At 46.0% G+C, this 23,282-nt stretch overlaps 1 long non-coding RNA gene across 3 annotated transcripts; it reads left to right on the plus strand.

Moving 5' to 3' along the window:
* Nucleotides 1-15,561: 15,561 nt before the first annotated feature.
* LOC112669465 (uncharacterized) lies at nucleotides 15,562-21,972 on the plus strand. Of its 3 annotated transcripts, none has more exons than XR_007405954.1 (3): nucleotides 18,000-18,150; nucleotides 19,057-19,166; nucleotides 19,480-21,972. It is a non-coding gene; the product is annotated as an uncharacterized LOC112669465 (long non-coding RNA). The 3 variants fall into 3 exon arrangements; XR_007405952.1 differs by lacking the exon at nucleotides 18,000-18,150 and adding an exon at nucleotides 18,200-18,646; XR_003142279.3 differs by lacking the exons at nucleotides 18,000-18,150; nucleotides 19,057-19,166 and adding an exon at nucleotides 15,562-15,676.
* The last annotated feature ends 1,310 nt before the right edge of the window (nucleotides 21,973-23,282 follow it).

Raw genomic sequence — 23,282 nt, forward strand, 5'->3', positions numbered from 1 at the left:
TTGCATATTTTGGTATGAGGGTGGTTTTTTTCTTCCATATTGTTTTGGATTCTCAAATAATGGACACCACATACATCTTGTGACCTGAAAACCCATTTCTTCTTCTTCTTCTTTTTTTTTTTAAGATTTTATTTATGTATTTATGAGACACAGACAAAAAGAGAGGCAGAGACATAGGCAAAGGGAGAAGTAGGCTCCCTGCGGAGAACCTGATACAGGACTGGATCCCAGAATCCTGGGACTACCACCTGAGGGGAGGGCTCAACCACTAACACACCCAGGGTCCCTGAGAACTCATTTCCTTGGTGGTCTGGATAATGAGGGAAGGATCTAAGTCCTTGCTCATTGCTCACCACTGAATCTCCCATACTGTGCCCAGGACCCCATCCACAATCAATAAACATTTGTTAAATAAATAAAAACATAAAAACTTTAAAAACTAAGAAGAATAATAAGGTACAACTGGCCCCACTTGCACCTACCCAGCTGCTGACATTGCCCAATAAATGGGCCTCTTTCAAAACAGGACATGTTAGGAAACTGAATATCCCTAAAGGGAAAAGATGTTAGGACAGCAGGCCCTCCTTCCTACCGGTTTTGGGAAGGTGAGCGGAAATATGGGACAGAACGGCCCAGGGTACCGGTCCTGCACTGACTGACGGGCTTGCAGCGGTCACCGGGCGCCCGGCCGCGCTCCGCAGCCCGCAGGAGCCCGAGGGGGCAGGGCCCGCAGGTCCGCAGGCCGGGGAGGCTGGTCGAGTCCGCCGCCGCCCGCGGCTAGTGGCTGCTCGGCTCCCGCCCACTCCCGCGCCGCCACCAAGCGTTTCAAAGGTGACGCTGGGGGCGGGGGGGGGGGGCGGGATGCGGCGGGGACAGAGGGCGGCCCGGCGGGGCGCGGGGCCCGCGCTGCCCCCGCCTCCCGGAGCCTCCATTTGGGGAGTTCACGGCGGGCCCCGGAGCCAGGAGAGAGACACCTGCCGGTGGCACGCGGCAGTGCAGGTCCCCGCCCCCCCCCACCCCCGCCGGCGGGGAGGGGCCGCTCGGCGCGGAACCCGGAACCCGCTCCTCTGCCAGACACTTCTGGATTCCGTTTCCAAGGACCCAACACGATCTTTTCTTTGGACCTTCTTCGAAAAGATTTTTTTTTTAATTCCATCTTTTTGTTCATTAGAGACACACAGAGGCAGAGACACAGGCAGAGGTTCTCGAGAAGCAGGCTCCCTGGTAGCCCGACGGGGACTCGATCCCAGGACCCCGCGACCCCAGGATCACGCCCTGAGCCAAAGGCGGATGCTCAACCGCTGGGACACCCAGGTGCCCTTCGAAAAGATTTTTTAAAATGGACTCATGTTCACGTACAGGGGAGCCCAAATGCCCCCCTGCCGTGGCCCTCCTGGACATCCTCAGCCAGCCAGCCCACACCTGTTCCTGGCGCAGCGCGGCCAAGTCAGCACAAGGACCCGCCTCCGCAATCAGCCGGTCCTTGAAAGAGAGGGCAAAGTCTCACTAGTCTCACTCCTTTTTTTTTTTTCTTTAAGTGATTTTTTTTTAATAGTAATCTCTACACCCAACTTGGGGCTCAAACTCACGATCAGAGATCAAGAGTCACATGCTCTTCCAACTGACCAGCCAGGCGATCCTCACTAGGTTTCTTTTAAGCTCACCTACCGAGGTTAGCCAGGTGACTCTCTGGGAAACATTGACCTGGGCTGTCTGCTTCAGGCCGAGCCCCAAACCAGTGCTTGCCCCGTGTGTGTGTGTGTGTGTGTGTGTGTGTGTGTGTGGTGCGTTTCAGCGCGGGTATAGGAAAGCGTGTAAGGTGAAAGGTGGATGTGCTAGAAGTCACAATGAAAGAAGGGAACAAAGTGCACTGAGAACAAATAAGAACAACTCGCTATGAACCAGTCTAGGACCCTGGGAGCACCCTCTGGTGAGAAAGGAAGGAAACCTGGCAATTCTAATCATCAACTTTCATTACCCACCAAGTACCAGAAGAAAGAACTCCATGAAGGCTGAAGAAGTAAAAAGTGTTTTGGGGTTGCTGGTCTGGAGATAATCCCTGCACAATGGGGGAGATTTGAGTCCTTGCAAGGAGATGGGACAAACAGGGCTTTCCATTTCCCGAGAGTGGGGGGTGGGTGGGGGGTGGGTAGGGTAACAGGCTTAAGGTGCCGCTGACTAGGTAGGGAGTGTGGATATTCCCACGTGACCCACAGGGAGCCACTGCTGGTTCTCCACAGTCCAGGAAGCACATGGTACCTCTGAAATTCATCTATGAACGCATCCAGTCTCAAAGCAGTTTGAGCCTCACCTGGGAACTTGTTAGACATGCAAAATTGAGGTGCCCCCCCCTCTTGACCTACTGGATCAGAGTCTCTGGGGATGGGTCCTAGGGATCTGTCTTTAACAAGCCCTATGGGTGATTCTGGTGTTTTCTAAAATTTGGGAACCACTGGATTGGGAAATAGAGAAGAAAGGAGCTGACTGGATGACATTCCACGTGTAGGGCAGCAAGCTCCCCACGTATAAATAAGGGGGAAGACAGGTATACCAGTGACAGGTACAGGAGGGGAAGGGGATTCAGTTTGTGAGGGGAAGAGCATGAAGTAAAGGTCCTTTTGGTCCTGTAGAGTTTAGCATGAAAGCAAGGTACCCACCTCAAAATTCCTTGAGGCAGCTGGAAGTCAAGGCCTTACATGGCCAGGAGAGCAAGGATGAGGTCACCTATGTGCAGGGGAAAAAAAGAGGGGGTCAGCTCAGTGTGATCAGACAGACAGGGGAGAACAGAGAGTCGAAGAACCTACAAGGAAGAGCTGGTCAGAGAGGAAGCAAAAAACAAACAAAACCAACAATCTGCATGGTGTCACTGAGGCAGAGAAAGGAAAGAGAGTCCAGAAAGAACAGGTCAGAGGAAGAAGATCTCCAGTGTCAGCTGGCCTGGGCGGTGTTTTCTCACCCATTAGAGGACTGTGAAACAATATGGCTATAAAACCAGCATTTAAAATAATAACAGAAAATGTCAGAGTGTATCTCACATAGCAAGGATACAGTTTCATGAAATTTCTGTGTAAGATATATTTTTGTGTCAACTGCACTTCAATCTCAAAAAGATATATTTGGGGGGGCTGCATTATTTCTGTGGCATTCTTGCTAAAAATGTCTGACTTCAGTGCAATTTTGAAAAAATATCAGACAAACTGCAGTGGAGGGACATTTGACAACATAACTGATCAACACTCTTTAAGTGTCGAGGTCATAAAAGTCAACAAAAGACTGATGAACTCACATAGATTCAGGAGACCAAGGAGAAATGACGAAATGCAATATGAGACACTGAAGGGGTCCTGGTACAGGAAAGGGACATTAGTGGGAAATTGGGGTCTCTGGTCTGGTTAATAGTCCAGCTCCAACGTTAGTTTCCTGGTTTTGATCATTGTACTAGAGGAAGCGGGATGAGAATGGCTTCGTCTATTCCAGCTGCTATAATAAAATGCCAAAGATTGGGTGGCATATAAACAGCAGTTTATTTCTAACAGATCTGTTGGTTGGAAGTCCAAGGTCCTGGTGCTGGCAGATTCCATATCTGGTGAGGACCCACTTCCTTGTTCATAGATGGTGCCTTCTTGCTGTGTCCTCAGTGGGTGGAAGGGCCCAGGGAGCTCTCTGGAGCTCCCCTTTGTAAGGGCACTAATCTCATTCTTGTAGGCTCCTTCCTCATGGCCTACTCACCTCCCAAGGCCATACCCTTTAATACCATCGCTTTGTGCATTAAATTCCAACGTAGGAATTCTGGGGTGATACAAGCATCTGGACCATAGCAAAGTATATATGGAAGTTGTCTGCAGGATTTTTGCAACTTTTCTGCAAGTCCAAAATAAATTCAGATCACGGCTTAAAAACACAATGTATTTTTGTATATGAGAACTGGCGGGGGGGAGGGGGACATAATGGAAAATACGGTAAGCCATGGTGAAAAAAGTTTGAAAGCCACACCATCTGGGGTATGCACCAGGCAGGGAGGGTAAGCTCCTGCAGCTGAGGTCCTGGCAGGCTGTGTGCCTGGGTGCGTGTTGTCGGGGAGGATGAGGAGTTGCAGGTAATGGGCCTTGGTCAGAGAGGGAACTGGCGTTATCACAGTGCGTGCAGGTGGCTAGGTGCAGGCCTCAGTTCTGCTGTTTGACAGTTGCTGTGGATTCCAGAAGGAGAGAAATTCTGACCCCAGGAAGTCTGAGAGGTGGGTAGGCAATGTGGATGTTAAAGCTGTCACAGCCACATACTGTTACAGTCAACCACAGCCACGTGGAGGGGGAGTTATATGCCAGAAACAGATCCCCTGCCACCCAGGGGAGGGTCACATTTGATAGTCTAGGGGATATGTTATTTCTTTGATTTTTGTTTTTCCTGGGTGAGGGAGGGGGATCTAATTTCATAATCTAAGTTTCATAGTCAAAGTTAGGATCGAAGTTCACCTGTTTTATAATAGAAGACTCTCTGAAATCCTAAAAGCCCTAGGCCAATAATTGTCCCTCCTTCATGAGGAATCTTTCAAGCAACTTGGAGGAATGAAAGATTCTGGTAGTGCAGTAGTTTCTAACGTGCTTCGCAAATGTTTTCATTTAGAGCCACGGTTCTCCACTAAGGGCGATTTTGCCTCCCTTCCCCCCTCATTTGGCACTGTCTGAAGACATTTTCAATCGTCACAACTGGGTGTGCGCACGCCTGCACTAATGGTATTTCGGGGAGGCCCAGGATGGTGCTAAACACCTGTGGTGCACAAAACAGCCTGTCTACCCCACAGCAGAAAATTATCCAGCCCAGAATGTCAATAATGCCAAAGTTGAGAAACCCTGAATTAGAGGAGATGAAAATCTGAGGTCTGTTTATGGTTAGGAACGTTGCCTGGGTGCTTCTCACAAAAGAAGGGTATTAAACTTCATTTCTTGGCTTCATTTCAAGTGGATAATTATAACCTGCCTACCTAAAATTTACACTTTAATTTTCAATGGGTATCTTTCTTCAGTTCATGCTTAAACAGGCTTGGGGTGGCTGTATTCTTGACAACTGGGCAATATTCTGTGCCTGAGCCAGTTATAGGTCAATGGTGGGTGAGACAATTGGTCTTGAAGTGATTCGAAATCTTTGGGCGATAGGCACTAAAAGAAGAAACATAGGACATTATCATCATTATTAATTCTTAGTACTATCACAGCGCTCATTCAGCCACTCTCAGGATTCCCACAGGATTGCCATTAGTACTAAGGTCAAAAGCAGATTCGTGACCTTTGGTCTCACCAGACACCACCCAGAATTAATATATTAGCCGTTAAAAGCCGGGAGCTCTCACTCTGCAGCGCCTTGCTGCCTGCTCCCAGCCTTCGGGAGAGGTTCTACATTGGCAACATTGAGCTTCAAAGCAAATCTTCAATCTTCTATTTGTACTGGCTGTTCCCATATTTAGAACAGAGCAGCACATACTTGTCTATTGCTTCAAGGCAAGAGCAAATTCTGAAGGTATTAAGTAGAGACTCACTTCAAGCAAACAAGAGAGCCCAGAACAAGTTAAGGGCAAGACTTTCCCTCTCTCTTTCCTTACATTTTAAAGCTTTATGATAATTTGGATAGCAAAACTTAAAATCCCAAGTCAGGCTGCCAACTAATTGACAAACCAAATGCTTGCTTTTTGTGAGCCACGCTGATCAGTTTGTGAAAATTGATTTGGCTTTTTTTTTTTTTTTAATAATATTTTAAAGTCAAACAAGCCGGGGTGGCTACATGCAATATAAGAAAAGCAGGTTGGGGGCAGCCCCGGTGGCTCAGCGGTTTAAGCGCCACCTTCAGTCCAGGGCGTGATCCTGCAGACCCGGGATCTGGATCGAGTCCCGCGTCGGGCTCCCTGCGTGGAGCCTGCTTCTCCCTCTGCCTGTGTCTCTGCCTCTCTCTCTGTGTCTCTCATGAATAAAGAAATAAAATCTTAAAAATAAAATAAAATAAAAGCAGTCTGGGTTTTCCTCTACAGGTCTAAGAGCAGGTTGGGTTTTCTTTCTGTCATTTGTCAAGTTGTGGTTTTTTGTTTTGTTTTGTTTTCACTTTGAAGTTTTGTTTGCTTTCCCTAGGATTTCTGTCTTTGAAAGATTGTATCAAGATCATCCTTAGTTACCTGGAACTTTGGTAAAATATGACTCTGGGGATCATAAATAGTGATATATGGTGCTTCTCTGCTTGATGCGTCTTTATTGAAATAGGTTTGGAGTGGAGACTCTCCTGGCACAATTCTTCCCTAAAAGTCCAGATTATTTCACAGTTGAAGTGCTGCCTTTCACAAATGGATAAGATGTCACTGACTTTAATCTGATTTTTTATGAGCTGCCCGCTCCACATCCGCTGGCCCAGGTCCTCAAAAACATGCATTTTGAAGGTGTTAGCTGAGGGGAGAAGCAGATATTTTATTCAGGGGACAGAGTCTGTCTTTGCAAAACAACTGACTGGAGTATCCTGGACAGAGCCTGAGATCCAGGGTTCCTGGTGGGAACAATCTAAACCATAATAAGTGTTCATATTCCCTGGCTATTTAGTATGTGGCAAGCTGACCCCCAAGTTTATCTGTGGAATGATTCATTTCAGCTTTGTCACAACTCCCTGACCAAGGAGTTACTTGGAGCTTCTACTTCATGGTTGAGGATCCTGAGGCTCAGACAGGTCAGGTACTTTACCCAAGGTCATGGAGCAGAAAGACTTGCTAGAATTTGCAACAAGCCATCTGTGTCTAGGGGCCTTGCTCTTGACTTTTCCCAGCAAATGTGATCTTAAAAACCTGAAAAAGATTAGCAGGGAATAATGATATGTTTTGTTTTTTAAATGTTGCAAGCTATTTTCACATTCATTCCCTCTTTTGCTCAGGAGGCATGATGGTAACTAGAATCCGGGAAGGTGTCTTTTCATAAAGGTTGGATTTAAAGACGGCTAGACATGAGCACACGCACTCCCTTTCCTAATACAACTTGAATGGGAGGCCTGCTTGAGAAAATTGGGTGCCCCAAGAAATCACTCCACTTTATTTTCTTTCTCCCAAAGATGAATTTAGGTGGCGGGATGTTTGAGTTTGCTTTTCAGTAATGCCTTTCTTTTTCTACACTTTTCTTGAAGGTGATGCAATTAATACCCTTTTGAAGTTTAATTATACCTCTGGCATTGCATTGCATGAAGCATTTACTCACGGCTGTGTTTTTGGAAGCTAAGTGTATGGCAGGAACGACATATTTATCTTGGAATTGAGACTTGAGAAGCGAGTTCCTCCCTTGAACGTGGCCTAAGATGTATCACCTCCCCATCTGGGATTCCAGCCTCAGGTACATAAGGAAGCCAACAGTAAAGTTGAAGAGTAAAAAGAGCAAGAAGACATCTTCCATGAATGGAGCTAAAAGCTGATGAGGGAAAGTACAGCCATCCAACATTTTTGCAGTTTAGTACTGGTATGTCCACCCCATCCTGCGCCCTCCCATTCACCATCCTCCACTTATCCTAAAGATAAGAATGGTTGCCAAATCACCACTTTCAACAATGTCTATTCCAGCTTAAATATGGCCCTGGTGCCTCAAGTTGAGTATAGAACAAGTTGATAACATACGGACAATTCTATGCTCATGAGACATGTAGCAACCTGTCGGTATCACCTACGAGGCCCTCTGAAATAAGTCCCCATCCTGTGTGGCTGGCTGAGTTAGTAGAGCATTTGACTCTTTTTTTTTTTTTTTTTTGAGCATTTGACTCTTGATCTTCAGGGTCATGAGTTCAAGCCCCATGTTGGGCAGAGAGTTTAATTAAAAAATAAATAAATAAATAAATAAATAAATAAATAAATAAATAAATAGGGGCACTTGGGTGACTCAGTGTCTGCCTTTGGCTCAGGCCGTGATCCTGGGGTCCTGGGATTGAGTCCTTACATCAGGCTCCCTGTAGGAGGGTGGAGGCTCTCCCTCTGCCTGTGTCTCTGCCTCTCTCTCTCTCTGTCTCTCATGAATAAATAAATAAAATCTTTAAAATAAATAAATTAAATTAAATTTAAAAAAATGGAATTAGTCCCCAAACCTTCCTTTCTAGATCTAGCACCTCCCTACCCTGCAGCTATACTTAGATGGCCTGCACCATTTTACTCCAAGTGGGGTAAAAGGTCAGTTGCGGCCACGTTTCAGAATTCCACGGATTGATTTTCTACCTTCTCTAGGCTGCACTTTTGAGACTTAGAAACAAGACTAGGATGGGTAATGTGGGCCCAAGATAACCAACTCGGGCAGCCCAAACTCACAGACACAGGGAGTTCAATATCTTAATTTCATGCCGCCACACATCAATTTAATTCATGTAGATCTCTCATCCTGGGATGCCTTCCTTCACTTTGTCTCTAGAATTATACTTTTCCTTCAGTATCCAATCATTTTCCAGTGACCCAACCCTCTGAGATGCCCCTCCATGCTGCCATAACACTCCGGGCTTCCCTGCGTTATAGCACGCACCACATGGAGGCCTCTTGCTATTGCTTTTTCTACCTTCTCACTAAATTTCTATTAATTCATTTTGGCTAATAGTAGGGGATCAATATAGTTGTTGAATAAATGAATGAATCTTTCTTTCTGATAGAGCCTATTTGGGAAATTCAAGTCAGAAGATTAATGAGTGAATATAGAAGGCCTGGGATGAGCTGAGCCAGAAATGCCCCAAATCCATGTCTGAGACCAGCAGCCCTGTCCCATAGCATTGCTACTCTGCCAGGTTGTTCCAGATTCTTCAAACTCTCCATTTTTTGATGCTGTGATTACCTCTGTCAGCTCTGGTCCTATCAAATGGACCCCCAAGTAGGTCCTAATATCTTTGGTTTTAAACTTGGCCAGGATTGCAGAAAAGAAGAAAACCCAAGAAGGCTCTAGTCGCCTATGTTGAAGAAGTTATGTTACTTTTCACAACTTGGGATCATGAGTTGAGCTGGACCAGCTTTGTGGGGTGTTCCACCTGCAGGTTCCCCCACCCACATCTGCCTTTGGGCCCCAAAGACCTTGTTTTTCAAAGGGGTATAGGAATGCTCCTGGGCTAGTGGCTACATAGGATACAGCTATGAGGAAGAGAATTCTCCGCTCAGAGGCAGCCCTGCATGAAAGCAAAGGAGATGGCCTCCATCAGCCCATCGCCAAATCCAAAGTCTAAGAGAGGGCAGCCCGGGTGGCTCAGCAGTTTAGCACTGCCTTTGGCCCAGACTGTGATCCCGGAGTCCTGGGATCGAGTCTCACGTCGGGCTCCCTGCACGGAGCCTGCTTCTCCCTCTGCCTGTGTCTCTGCCCTCTCTGTGTATCTTTCATGAATAAATAAATAAAATTTTTAAAATAAATTAAATAAAATTAAATTTAAAAAAAAGTCTAAGAGAGGGGGCTTTTGGAAGTAGGAGTCTATTAATCTCTGCTAACACATTAGCGCTAATCTGTTGTTCAGGGACAGGAAGGCTCCTATAGGAGCCTTTTGATCATTTTGACCATGTAGAAGGCTCCTGAAATATCTGTAAGTGCAAGGAAAATAGAGACTTCTGGGTAGCATGAGAATCTGAGCTTGGATCATGGGCATTCTCTTGGTCATGTTGGAGGGCTCGGCCAGGTTCTCCCTCTGTAATTTTTGTCCTGTAGTTTTGCATGGAAATTATTCTGTACCTCCTGGGGATCTAATCAAATGTAAATACCTTAAAATGCCATCAAAAGCCTTAGAGGCACTGGTCAGGTATTATCAGTGACTAAGAGTGAATCTGAATTACAAGATTTCAAGTAGTATTCCATTGTGTAGATGTAGCACATCTTCTTTATCCGTTCATCTCTCAAAAAATTGCCATTCACAACAACATGGATGGAACTATAGGGCATTATGCTAAGTGAAGTAAGTCAGAGAGAGAAAGACAAATATTTTGTGATCTCTCTTATATTTAGAATCTAGGAAACAAAACAAATGAACCAACACACAAACAACAACAACAACAAAAATAACAGATTCATAAATGTGGACAGTAAACTGGCGGTTGCCAGAGGGGAGGGGTAGGGGGTGACTGAAGAGGCCAAATAGGTGAAGGGGCTTAAGAGGTAACAAAATTCCAATTATGAAATAAATAAGTCACAGGTGTGGGAAGGACAGCATAGAGAATATAGTCAATAATATTGTAATAACTTTTTAATGGAGATAGATGATAACTATACCTATCACAGTGAGCATTTCATAATGTATATCATTGTTGAATCATATATTGTACATCTGAAACTTGTATCGTATGTCCATTATACTTCAACTAAAAATATTTTTAAAAATAGTGAATCTGAGCTCCTCTGAATCTCTGATGCTCAGCACAAGGGCAGCCCTTCCCATACCCTCCTGTCCCTGAGCTTCTGGAAGGTCTGGGCCATCTCTTTTTTGTTTTTTTTTTTTTATTCCCCATGGCACTCAACTCAGTATTTTACGTTTAGGTGCTCAAAGGGTGTTTGTGAATGGAATTGAATGCAACAAGGATTTGCATTTGGTTGAACTACCACCTTTGTAGATCCCCAAAAATATGGGAACTTGGGCAGATTTCATAGTTTAACTGGAGTGGTCTGTCAATGGAGAGCCCATGAGACTGGCTACACAGAGCCTGGACTTTTCTAGATAGCCTTGGTTTGAAATAATCTATCTTGCTGTCTACCTAAGTATACTGTACAAATCTTATACTAGAAGTTCTTAATTTGGGACTTGAAAAACGTGATTGCTCTATGTGTGGGACATCCAGAATAACAACAATAACAATAATAATGCCACCCAATAAAGAAAACATTTGTTAAGTGCCAAGCGTGGAGCTAAGAAGCACTCTTCCATGTAGGATGATCACCGAGGGACCAGGTCAGTGAGAGGTTAGGCAATATCTTTATTTATGGCTCTCATCCATACATTTTTCCTAAAGAGTTTTCCGCCTACTTGAGGTTCTTCATCACAGGCTCAGTATAGGTCTGACTTGATGAAGGAGGATGCAGAGATCAGGTCTGCTGGAAAGCTACCACAGACATCCCCCAGATCGGACCTGTTTTCGTGTTTATGGATTACTCATGGCTACTGTCAGCGATTAATATAGAGAACAATTTGAGGCCATCCTAACCACCAACTTACTTTTTCCAAGGAGGTCTGGGGCTTTCCCAAATGAGGATTATTCTTCTTTTCTAAAAATTCAATTGTTGCTAACTTAGAATTCTGAGGTACAAGCTTTTTTTTTTTTTTTTTCAAGATTTTGTTTACTTATTTGACAGAGCGAGAGAGAGCATAAGCAGGGGGAGTGGGAGAGGGACAAGCAGGCTCCCCACCAAGCAGGGAGCTGGGTCCCAGGACCCTGAGATAATGACCTGAGCCAAAGGCAGATGGTTAATGGATTGAGCCACTCAGGTGCCCCAAGTTTTATATAAGAGTAGAATATTCGGGATGGCTGGGTGGTTCAGCAGTTTAGTGCCTGCCTCTGGCCCGGGGCATGATCCTGGAGACCCACTATCGAGTCCCACTCAGGGCTCCCTGCATGGAGGCTGCTTCTCCCTCTGCCTGTATCTCTACCTCTCTCTCTCTCTGTGTGTCTCTCATGAATAAAAAAAAATAATTTTTAAAAAAGGAAAAAAAGAATATTCTATTCTTTTGTTTTGTTTTGTTTTGTTTTAAGAATAGAATAGTCTTTATAGTTTCCGGTAACATGCACTATATTATTGTATGTTAAGTCAGAAAGCCAGGGCAGAGGACATTTAAAACTCAATGTCTATAATCTTTCCTCTCATGCTTTCTGGGATCTTCTTCCTTCATATCCCTTGAAGCCCAACTGTTTTGCTAACACTCCATCAAATATTTCCTATGACCTGCAAAATCTGTCTATTAATAGGTGAGAAAAAAACTCACTAGTGCAGGCAACAAATTTTATCCCAAATCTTGAACATTTTCTACTGGAGGCAGTGAAAACTGGTTGGGCAGCAGAGTTGAATCCTTCCTTAATCTTTCTCCTTCTATGCCACCGATTCTCTTTCTAGCAAATCAGATCAATGGGCTGGGTGAGGATGACGATGGTCTGATGAAGGTAAGGCCCTCACCTCTCTGAGCTGTTGGCATCACAGAACCCAGGTGAAAGGACAAGAGAGATGGTACAACAATCAACATAATTTCATCTCCTTGGACATCAGAAGGGATAGGATCGATGGGTAACTCCTAGGGATCCTGCTGATACACCGAGTACGATACACAGGGCAAAATTTTTTTGAGATTACCTGAAGCTCTAAAAATGTGCAAGTGATACTCGGACACCCTTTGAAGCTTCTTATTTGGGTAAAATATACGCTGCATCATTAGAACACTTTAAAGCATACATTTCCACGGCACTAAGTACATTTCCGTGTTGTGAATCACCATTTCATCTTCCCAAACTGAAGCTCTGTCCTGCTCAAATACTAACTCACCATTCTCCCCTCAACCCATGCCCTGACAACCACCGTTCTATTTTCTGTTTCTATGAATTCAACTCCTTTAGGTACCTCATGTAAATGGAATTATACAGTATTTGTCTTATTGTGATGGGTTTATTTCACTTAGCATCATGTCCTCAAGGTCACCCATGTTGTAGTACTCATCAGAATTTCCTCCCTTTTGAAAGCTGAATAATATTCACTTGTATGTGGACAGCACATTTGTTTATCCCTTCATCCATGGACACTTGGGCTGTTTCCACCTTTTGGCCAGTATGAATAATGCCTCTATGAACATAGGTGTACAAGCATCTGTTTGAGTCCCTGCTCTCCATTCTTGTGGACATATGCCCAGAAGTGGAACTGTTGGATCGTATGGCAATTCCATGTTTAACTTTTTGAAGAACTGTCATATTGTTTTCTGTAGAGGCTGCACCATTCTGATTCTCTTGCTGGTGCTCATCTTTACAAGAGGTGAGCCTGGAGAAGACATAAATTTTATCTTTGATTTTCTACCACTGGGGCTGTTACCATGCTTCTATCTTAGGTTCCCCACCTGCAGAAGGAAGATAGCAGTTAACTGTTTCTCTTGGGAAACCAAGGGACCATGGGAAATATTATTGAGATTGGCTAGGAGAAGACATTTGGTTCAAAATACCTTGAGTTCCAAGGCCAGAACCTATGCCTGTCTGCCTCCTTTCTCCAGCTTGAGTTGCCTCTCCTTCCACTGCACAGGTCAGGGTGGGGGTGGCTGGAGGCTACGTCTGGGGTCCGATATCCATCCTGCTTATCATACATGATATCAAGGACCTTCTCCGGGACGCCAGTGTGGCTCAGTTGGTTAAGCATCTGCCTTTGGCTCAGGTCATGTTCCCAGGGTCCTGGATTGAGCCCCTCATTGGTCTCCCTGCTCAGTGGGGAACCTGTTTCTCCCTCCCCCTTTGCCTCTTCCCCTGCTTCTACTCTCTATGTCAGATAAATAAAATCTTAAAAAAAAAAAAAAGGACCTTCTCCGAGACCTTGGTATAAAGGACCATCCTCAGCCACCAGACCATTGTGCCTGCATTTCTAACTTTTGTTTAAAGTTGCTGTATTCCCTTTCCTTTGGTGTGGTATGTGGTTCCATAGAGTAGTGTCCACTGAACGATCAGTTCATCAAAGTCCAATCGAGATTTCATCAAGAACTCGGGAGCTCCATTCTTTCCCTCTGTCTTGCCCTTCCTGTGACCTGGTAATTTCTTATTCAGCATGTCAAAAGCTCTGCCATTTTCAGAACACAATTTCACTCTCTCATCCACATCGGGGCTTGTCAAAAGAGGGAAGGCCCCATACTACCATTGAGCTGCCATTGAGGAATAGAAGCAGGATTGGCATCCTGTCCTTGGGAGGGCAAGGACCTCACCCCTCTGGCACTGTGGACAGGCTGGCCTTTTGGGTAGCTCCTGCCAGAGTTGCTGGGGTGTCCTTGGATGGGAGACTGCGGAGAAACAGGGAAGCAGAAGGAAGGCATTGATGCTTCAGCTGGAACTCTGGCAGTGAGTTGGTCGCAGCTCAAGGAGGGATCACTCCCAAACAGCTCTGCTGTATTTTTGGCCATGCTGCTGGCAGCAGTGAGACATCTACACAATACACAAAGACTCTTGTCCATGTAGGATCAGAAACGGAGAGCAAGGACTCCTCAGGGCTGGCTGGAAGGTGTCTAAGAAACAAGATCACACCTGTATCTGCCAGCAAAGATTGACTTCTATTTCCAAATCATCAGCTGGCAAATTAATTAACCTTTAGTGGCCCCATCATTTGAGCAATGGCTGTAATGCAGAAGGGACTTTCACATGCTGTGCCCCCCCTGCCCCCCCCCCCCCCAGCCCTGCCTCCTGGCCAGCTCAGGCCAGGCCTCCTGGGCTTGGGCTTTTGGAGGTAACCCTGTCACTGGAGTGAGGCCCCACCTCGGCATGGATCCGGCTCCCTTGTTCACAGCTGCTTCCTCAGCACCTGGAAGAATGCCAGGCAGGGGAGGCACTCAGTCAGTATTTGCAGAATGAATGAATCCACAGCTGAAATCTGGCCTGGGCTGGTAAACGGACCCGCCTCCTGTTCTAGAGGACAGAGGCTGCTGGAGAAGTGACTGCTATGGAGAAACGCTTTGCAGTTCCATTCAGAGAAGACCTTGGACTAGAGATAACCAATGTTATCTCCTCCGTGGTCCTCCTCCTGTAACTGAGGCATCACTGAAGACTACCCTTAGAGACAGGGCAAAGCAAAATATTGCAGGCCTTCTATGGCCTTGGGGGAGGGGAGTGGGAGAGTTTTACAACGTGCCTAGAAGGATGTCACCTTCTGGGTATTGGAGGGGGCCCCTTTTGAGGCAAATCTGCATATATTTGCATACCGGTGTCCACAGACACTAACCTGCAAAGAGACAGCCAACTCTTCCCACCTATAAACAGACTAATCCTTCTGCTGTCTCCTTAGGGGATGTGCTGAATCAAAATTTAACTGCCAATGTTCTAGAAATCTTAGGGGAAACAAAAAAAAAAAACACAAAATGAACACGCCATTAAAATTTTAAATTTAAAAATATCGTTTTCAGTTTACATTTTTTCTAAGTAGAAAAGAGTATATATTTTGAAGACTCCAGAGAGGGAAATAATCAAAGGTCAAAACAATCCCGAATCTTCTGTTGCAAAAAGGATTGGATCTCCTGGTTTTTTCCTTTATTTGTGTGCGTGCAATAGGGCTCCTAACCTTAACCTAAGAAGAAAGCTCGGAGAAATTGGGTCTCTTCCTTTTTCAAGATCATCAGACGTTTTCCAAGGGGAAAATGGACTCTCACTTTGGAAAACATAAAACCCTATTTGTTTTAAGTCTCTCAGAAAACAGCTCCTTGCGCCGGGCGGAGGCCGGCTGGGCGCTGGAAGCCGGAGCTCGGGGCTGCAGCGCGTTGTGTAACCCGCCTGGGAATCACGTTGCACTGACGAGATCCGCAGGCTTTTAGTGCAATAATAAGCTTGATCTTTTTTATTCAAATACAAGGAACAACCACAGCCGGCTCCAAGTCACGTGCCCCGGTCACATGGTGCCGAGACACAGAAACCGGCTGGCAATCATTAACTAATGCTTACTCCCAGGGCGAAAATGCGGGTTTTAAAGACCCGAGCTCTGTTTTTGTAAAACAAGCAGCCCTGCAAGAGAAGGTACACACGGGGGTGGGGCGTCTTGAGCTCGCCAAGCGCTTTCCAAGGAAAGGGAACGAGCCCGCGGACCGTCCCGGGGGCTGCTCCGCTCCCACCCGCGGGACTTGCTCGGGGCCACCCCCTTCCCCGGGCCCGGAGGGGCGGCGGGGCCGAGCATCCGAGGGAGGGGCCGCCGACCTGGCGCGGGGCCCGAGCGTTTGCGAAACGGAGGACAGAGCTCCGAAATTAGCCGGGGAGCTGCGTCGGCCGGGCCTTGTGAAATTCACGCTTCTGGGGGGCGGCGGCGGCGTTCGGGCGGGGGCGGGGCGGGGCGGGGGCGGGGCGGGCCCGGCCGGGCCTTCGCAGTAAAAGGACAAGCAGCCTCCGCAGTGTGGTTTCTCCAAGTCTTCCGGTGGCGAGAAGCAGACCTGCGAGGGCTCTGCCGACCTGAATGTTTCCTTGTTCGGGCGTTTGAATTTAGAAAATTCTTTCACTTTCTCCGACTCGTGGAGCGTTACTCTGTGCTTTCAAAAGCTAATTATCCGGCCGAGTTTGTTTGATTTGGGTGTAGACGCGACAATGGGAAGCGGGGAATGGAGTTTAGAGTGTCTGCTGGAGGGAGGGGATAGATAAAGCACAGATAAAAGACTAGCAGAAACTGACTTAAAAAAATTTTTTTTAAAAGCTAGGTGTGTTTTATTTCACATTATAAAAAAGTACTTTCCCCCCAAACACTGTGTGGTATGGGCTCAGCCTGGTGAGAAAATCCACCAGGATAAGGTGGAGCCTTATATTCTTATTTCATTTAAATCTTTTCAGAAAGAACAGATACTCAAGGAATTTCCAGTTTTGTAGGTTCCCTGTCTGACTGACATAGAAATATTTCAGGAAATTTACTTAGGGAGTTCAGTTTTCTCTATTCTCACCTTCCCCTCAACTCTACCCTCCTTCCTTTTTTTTTTTTTTTTTTAAGATTTTATTTATTTATTCATGAGACACAGAGAGAGGCAGAGGGAGAAGCAGGCTCCGTGTAGGGAGCCTGATGTGGGACTTGATCCCAAGACCCTGGGATCATGCCCTGAGCCGAAGGCAGATGCTCAACTGCTGAGCCACCGCGGCATCCACCACTCTACCCTCTTGAAAGAGATAAAAGTCCATGCTTTTAAGGGATGGACCTAGGTTTTACAGTAGGGCCTGAAGCTTATACAATCCGAGAAGCCCTTTTGAAGAGGGTGTAACATTATATATACAAAATTAGGTATTAAAGTATCCCCAAATTCAGAAAAATACTTGTGGTATTTGCTTACCACATCTCTAACTTTTTTTTTTTTGGTCCTGGAGTGGGGGGGGGTGGGGGTGGGGAGCATGTTTCTTAGGAGGTCTGAGGTTCATTGTGACCAGTTATCAATTTTAAGTGTGCCTACAGTTGCACAGGTTTGATGGTTGGAAAAATTTCCCCCAGGCCAGCTTCTGATTAGTCTGTTCTGGCTCTGTCTATTCCACATCTTGATTTCCCTGCCCAGGCCCACACTACCTCTCGTGCCAGACACCACAGGACACACTCATATTGAGATATGACCTCTGGATCTGAGCCTTCCCATCTCCATACCGGGTGGGTGGGCCCAGTGGGCCAGAGGAATATTGCTGGAAACCTTCCCTGCTTGAGAACAGCCAGCAGTGACTGAAGTATAAATATAGTTTATAAATTTGTAAATACCTCTTAACCCAAAGTAAAGGTATCTCTGACTCCATTTCCTCTTACCCAGAACCCAAATATGCCCACGGCCCTTCCAAAGTCACCTAAAAGCTGGGGAAACGTGGCCAAAGGGAAGTCAGAGTAGAAAGAGGCAGCGATCTTAAGCGATCAAAGCAGTCAAGGTCAGGGTATCTTGCCACCGCCAAGTTTACAAAGGCAAATGGCCTGAGTGTGTTGCTGGGGCTCCTGCGTGGGTGAGAGGCTTGGAGCTTCATGTTCCTCAGCTTCAAGGTAAATCTGTTTCAGGTGACCCTGGGTGCATAATGAGTCTATCTCAGGGAGTCATTTCCTGGGTCCTAGGATCAAAGAGCCTAGTGTGAGGCAGGCTTGCTTATCTGGGCCTCTCGTGGGAATGATCTGTCAAAGTCAATTCCATTAATAAAAAGCCTCTGTTGGGCTGTGACTCAGCCCCTCGCCCGGTGCCTTCACCCAGGCGGGCTGGCAGGGAAGCCCCATCTCCGTGTCCGCACGTGCGAGGGAGGGGAGGCGGCGAGGAGCGGCCGCGCGTTTGCTCCGCGTGTTTCCTGTGCCCCGCGCCACCCAGAAGTTCTTTTGTCCCACACAGCACAGCCTGTCGCCAGGACGACCGCGCCGAGCGGCTGTTGCGAGGCGCCCCGTGCCGCGGGGGGCCGCGGGGGGCCACGGAGGCGCGGGGAGATGCTGTTCTGCCCGCGGGCACAGGCGACAGCTTTGCCAGCGGGAGCTCGGAGCCGTCGGTGACGCCCAGGCTGGCTCCTGGGTGCGCGCGGCGTCGAGGCCACACGCGTGTGGCTTTGGTTTCCATAGGGGGGCGGTATCCGGCGAGAGCTCCCCTCCCCGGGGCGCGGCCGTCCCTGCGGAGCGTGATCCCGCCGCCTGTGAAAATAATTAGGCCCTGGACCAATGAGATTCCTCGCCTGGCTTTAAAGTGCCTCTCCTCCCCCTGACGCCCATGCGCTTCCCCCGCTTTACCTGTGCCCCCCCCCCCCGCCACCCTGTGGAGCGCCCCTAGAATCTGCCACCCGCCTCCACCTGGCACAGCAGACAGTCACCTTGTCGAATCACTTGCTTCGCTTGTCAGGACAGTATTTTGAATCTGGAGTGGCTCGCCGGCGTGCGCCTCATGGGGGAGAGGAGGCTGTCAGTTCAGACAATCCGCAAGGGTACTAATTAGTTGGATGGAAAAAGCCCAAGCGCAGGCGGTAGCATCTCCCCTGCAGAGGAGATAACCCATCTGATCCAGTTTCCTGACTGCGGTAGCAGTGATTTTTTTTTTTTTTTTTTTCCCAGGCCAGGCTGGGGACCAGGGCTCCTGAGCGTTCTAAGCCACTGACATCTGGGGCTGGATTGGAGCTGAGGGTGTGGGGGAGCTGGCTCATGCCTTGTACGGATGTTTAGTAGGATCCCTGGCTACCATTTAATACTTCCTCCGCCCCCCCCCACCCCCCAACTGGGGTAATCAATAATATCTTCCCACGTTGCCAAATGTCCCTGGGGTGGGGGTGGGGGTGGGCAAAATTGCCCCTGGTTGAGAACCGCTTCCTGAGCCCTGTCAACACAAGGCCACCAATAGCTTCCAATTGTGTTGATTCCTAAGATGTGGGGGCAAGAGACCGAGTGGCTTTGGCTCTCATAGAGAGGTGACTCACAGTGGGAATGTTCTCAGGTAGACACAAGGCTCCTGGTGGCAGCCCTCCTGCGTGAGAGTATTGTAAAGAAAAAGGTGAAGCCTTTGAGCACAGAAGCACATTCGTTTCTCCAGTCATTTAACCTGAGGTGAGGTGATTACCTGAAAAGGTTCAGTGGTTAAGAGTTATGTGGTCAGAGACTCCGGTTTGAATCCCAGCTTTGCTCTTAATTAGCAGTGTGTCTTTGGATAAGTTACTTTACCTACCTGTGCCTTGGTTTCCTTACTTGGAATATGGGAATGAGAATATAGCATAGTTGTTCAAAGAATTCAAGGAGATAATGCATGTGCTTGATGCATAGTAAGTATTTAACCAATGTAACCTAGTTTTTTGAAAATTTCTGGACCAATCTTTGATGATGATGATTGTTTTTGTTGTTGTTGTTGTTTTTTGTTTTTTAGTATGGATAAGAAGATTTCTGCCCAGATTCTCCAGATAATTGTGTCAACCTCCTGCTTGGTTGATTCTGGAAACAGTGTACCAAGTAGCAACTTCAGAGTCTCCTCTTGCTCTTTTTTTTTTTTTTTTTTTTTTTTTTTTTAAGTTTTATGTTTTAAGTAGGATCCACTCACAACCCCAGGATCATCCTTCTGGCTCTTTTTGGGAAGTACAGACACCCTTTCCTTGAGCTCTTCCATGGTTATCAACAAATCTCTACTGTCTGGAGAAAGTTCTGCTCACCACCAATGCCCATTCAGGATTCTTGGCTATAAGCCCCTTGGTCTACAGTGTGTTTGCTCTGATCATGCTAAGCCTGAGGTGTTTTGCAAACATTTTAACCCCGTCATGTCCATGTAAGGGTTTACAATATATTCAATTTAAACAAGAGAGATAATTTTTAAAAACTGGAAGCCAGTGAAAAATAATGAACGTTGCCCTTCTGTATGGATTGAGTCATTAGAGAAGTTCAAAAGGACAAAGGGTAATTATGTAATATAGAAAAGCTGCCTTGCTTCTTTGGTCAATAATCCACAAGAGATAGGACAAGCAGTAGACAGAAACGAAAGGGTTCAGTGTCATGGCTCAGAGGCTTGCATCAAGAAAGAGCCTACCAGCCTCTGTCAGGACCATGGCAGGAGTTTGAAGACACAGAGGCCAGAGCAATGGCATGCCTGCTCCAGGCCATGGATGTTTCCTCTGCACAAGGCCCCCTTTGAATGTGCCTGACTTCAAAGTGTGGCAGGCTGGTGGATACGAAGTTAAGGAGATTCTTAACAATATTTGCAGATACTCTCTCTTTCAATGTGTTTTCAATGCAGAAAAAAAAAAAAAAAAAACAAACAAACCTCCCACAAAATTGTTGGGGGAAATACAACCGAGAGAACATATATCAGTGAAGAGAAGGAGCATGTACTTGACTTTAAAACACTCTTATTTGATGGACATCAATCAGAAGGCTGCCAGCGGAAACCCCTCCTAGGCAACTGGGATGACAAACAGTGCGCTTAAGAAAACCTTTCAGGACCTGACCTGCTTCTATGTGGAGGAGCTTCTGAACATGAAGAGTCTTGCAACTGCCTGGCAGCTGCTTTGTTATTGGCCTACAAATGTGACATGTAAGCTCAGATCTGTAAACATAGGGATTGCTTTTAAAATTCTGAGGGCATAAACAAATGGCATGGTTAGAACCAAGACCTCTATCCATCTGCGATATTTTGGACACAAGAAGAGAGTGGCTTCCTTGGAAGTTGGAGCTGTGCAGAGCCGGAGCTCAAAGCAGCTTAGAAGTGCACAGGGAAAGGGTGCTTGGGTGGCTCAGCCGATTTAACGTCTGACTTTTGATTTTGGCTCAGGTCATGATCTGAGAATCCTGGGATCGAGCCCCATGTTGGGCTCCGGCGGGAGGCTGCTTATCTCCCTCTGCCTCTGGCCCTCCCCCTGCTTGCACTTGCTTTTTCTCTCTCTCAAACAAATAAATAAATCTTAAAATTAAAAACTAAAAAAAGAGGCGCACAAGAAAACAGGTTCCATCTTAAGGGCTGTTTGCTTTCCTTTCCTATAACTTTTTCTAGTCCAGCAAAAGTCCAAGACCTTTTAGCCAAACCTGTTGGCTGATGTAGAAAAATGTTCAATGAGAATGACCAGGCAGCTGGCCCAGGCACCAACTCTGAATTCACTAGAATTGACTATTGCTATAACTTACATCCATACGTCCACATCATTACTAAATAAACCTTAGAAGCTAGCTGTGATACATCAGCTGAGGATGGAAAATGACATTTTAACATAGGATATATTTCTTTAAAGTTTTTCATTTTTATTTATTTTGGGGGGCAGATGGGCAGAGGAAGAGGGTGAGAGAGATACTTAAGCAAGTTCCACGTCCAGTGCAGAGTCCAACGTGGGGCTCAATCTCACGATCCTGAGATCATGACCCGAGCCCAAATCAAGAGTCAGATGCTTAACTGACTGAGCCACCCAGGGGCTCCGAAAGTTCTTTATTTATTTAAGTACTCTCTACACCCCACATGGCGCTCGAACTCATGACCCCGAGATTAAGAGTGGCATGGTCTGACTGAGCAGCCAGCTGCCCCATAGTATGTACTTTAAAAAAAAAAAAACAAAACAAAAAAACAAAAAAAACTTTTATTTTGCAATAATTTTAGACTTACAGAAAAGTAAAAATAGTGCAGAGGATTTTCATATATCCCTCACCCACCTTCCCCTAATGTTTACATCTCATAAAATTATAGTACAATGATCAAAACCAAGAAATTAATGCTATTAACTAAACTATGGGTTTATGTGGAGTTTGCCAGTTTTTTCACTAATACCCCATTCTCAGGATCCACATCGCATTTAACTATTTCTCCTTCTTTTCCTCCAATCTGTCCAAGTCTTTGGTCTTTCCTTGTTGTTCGTGATTTTGTGACTATTAAAAAAAATACCAGTGAGTTATTTTGTAGAATGTCCCTCTATTTGGGTTTGCCTGTTGATTTCTCATGACTCTTTAGCAAGGACACCACGGAAGTAATGTGCACCTCCCAGTGCCTCAGACTAACAGATTCATGACATTGATAATTCTTATAAGTAGGGATGTTTACCTTGATTGCTTGACTAAGGGGCAGGGTTTCTCTGCTGTAAAGTTCTTCTTTTTCCTTTTTTAGTTAATAAATATCTTGAGGGAGATACTGGTAGGTTGTACAAGTATCCTGTTTCTTCTCAAATTTCTGCCCACTCATTGTGGCATCCACTGGAGAATCTTGCCTGCAACAATGACTTCTGTGGTGTTGTAATGGTGGTTCTGTCTTTTCCTCATTTCTTCTACAATTGTTAATTGGAATTCTTCTGTAAGGAAGAGCTATCCTCTTCTCCTTCCTTCCTTCCTTCCTTCCTTCCTTCCTTCCTTCCTTCCTTCCTTCCTTCCTTCCTTCCTTCATGTGTTTATATTGGTATGAACTAATATATTTATTTTAGTCTATGGGCTATAATCTAATTATATTATATTTATATTGTACCTCAGATTGTTCCAGCTTTGGCCATTGGAAGTGCTTTCAGGTTTGTTCCTGTGTTCTTTGTTTTAAGATTTTATTTATTTATTCATGAGAGACATACACACAGAGAGGCAGAAATACAGGCAGAGGGAGAAGCAGGCTCCCTGCAGGGAGCCTGATGTGGGACTTGATCTCAGGACCCTGGGATCATGACCTGAGCCGAAGGCAGACACTCAACCACTGAGCTACCCAGGTGCCCCTCCTGTGTTCTTTGAATCTTGTGCCTTCATCCTTCCTTGGGCACTTTCTTACCTTCTAGCACCACAAGATACTCCCGACTTATCTCATGTCTCCACTCTCCAAACTGCATCAGCCACTTCTCAAAGAGCCTTGGTTCCCTTGAATGGATCATAGTCCAAAGACCAACATCTAGGCACTAGGTGGGCTCACTGTTTTTGGGATGTCATGTCTTCTAGGCCTTCTTAGCACACAGAGCTAGGAAATATATGTATGTATATTTATAAGCCAAGTATATATACATATTTGCTTGTTTCTTTATCTATTGAACTGTATACATATTTAAAAACGATGAGAGTTCATACCAATACCTCTAATTCCAGCCCAGCACCACAGGGTTTATCCCAGCCTTTCCCCTTTCCCTATCTATAGCTTCTTTCTCTGACAGTGAGAAACCTGGCTCTTATGACCAACACTGTATTTATCATTCTGTTCAACCATAGTAAACACATAAAGTAATTTTTTAAAAAATA

The sequence above is a fragment of the Canis lupus genome, chromosome 25 (genome assembly GCF_003254725.2).
Source record: "Canis lupus dingo isolate Sandy chromosome 25, ASM325472v2, whole genome shotgun sequence".
NCBI lineage: Eukaryota > Metazoa > Chordata > Mammalia > Carnivora > Canidae > Canis > Canis lupus.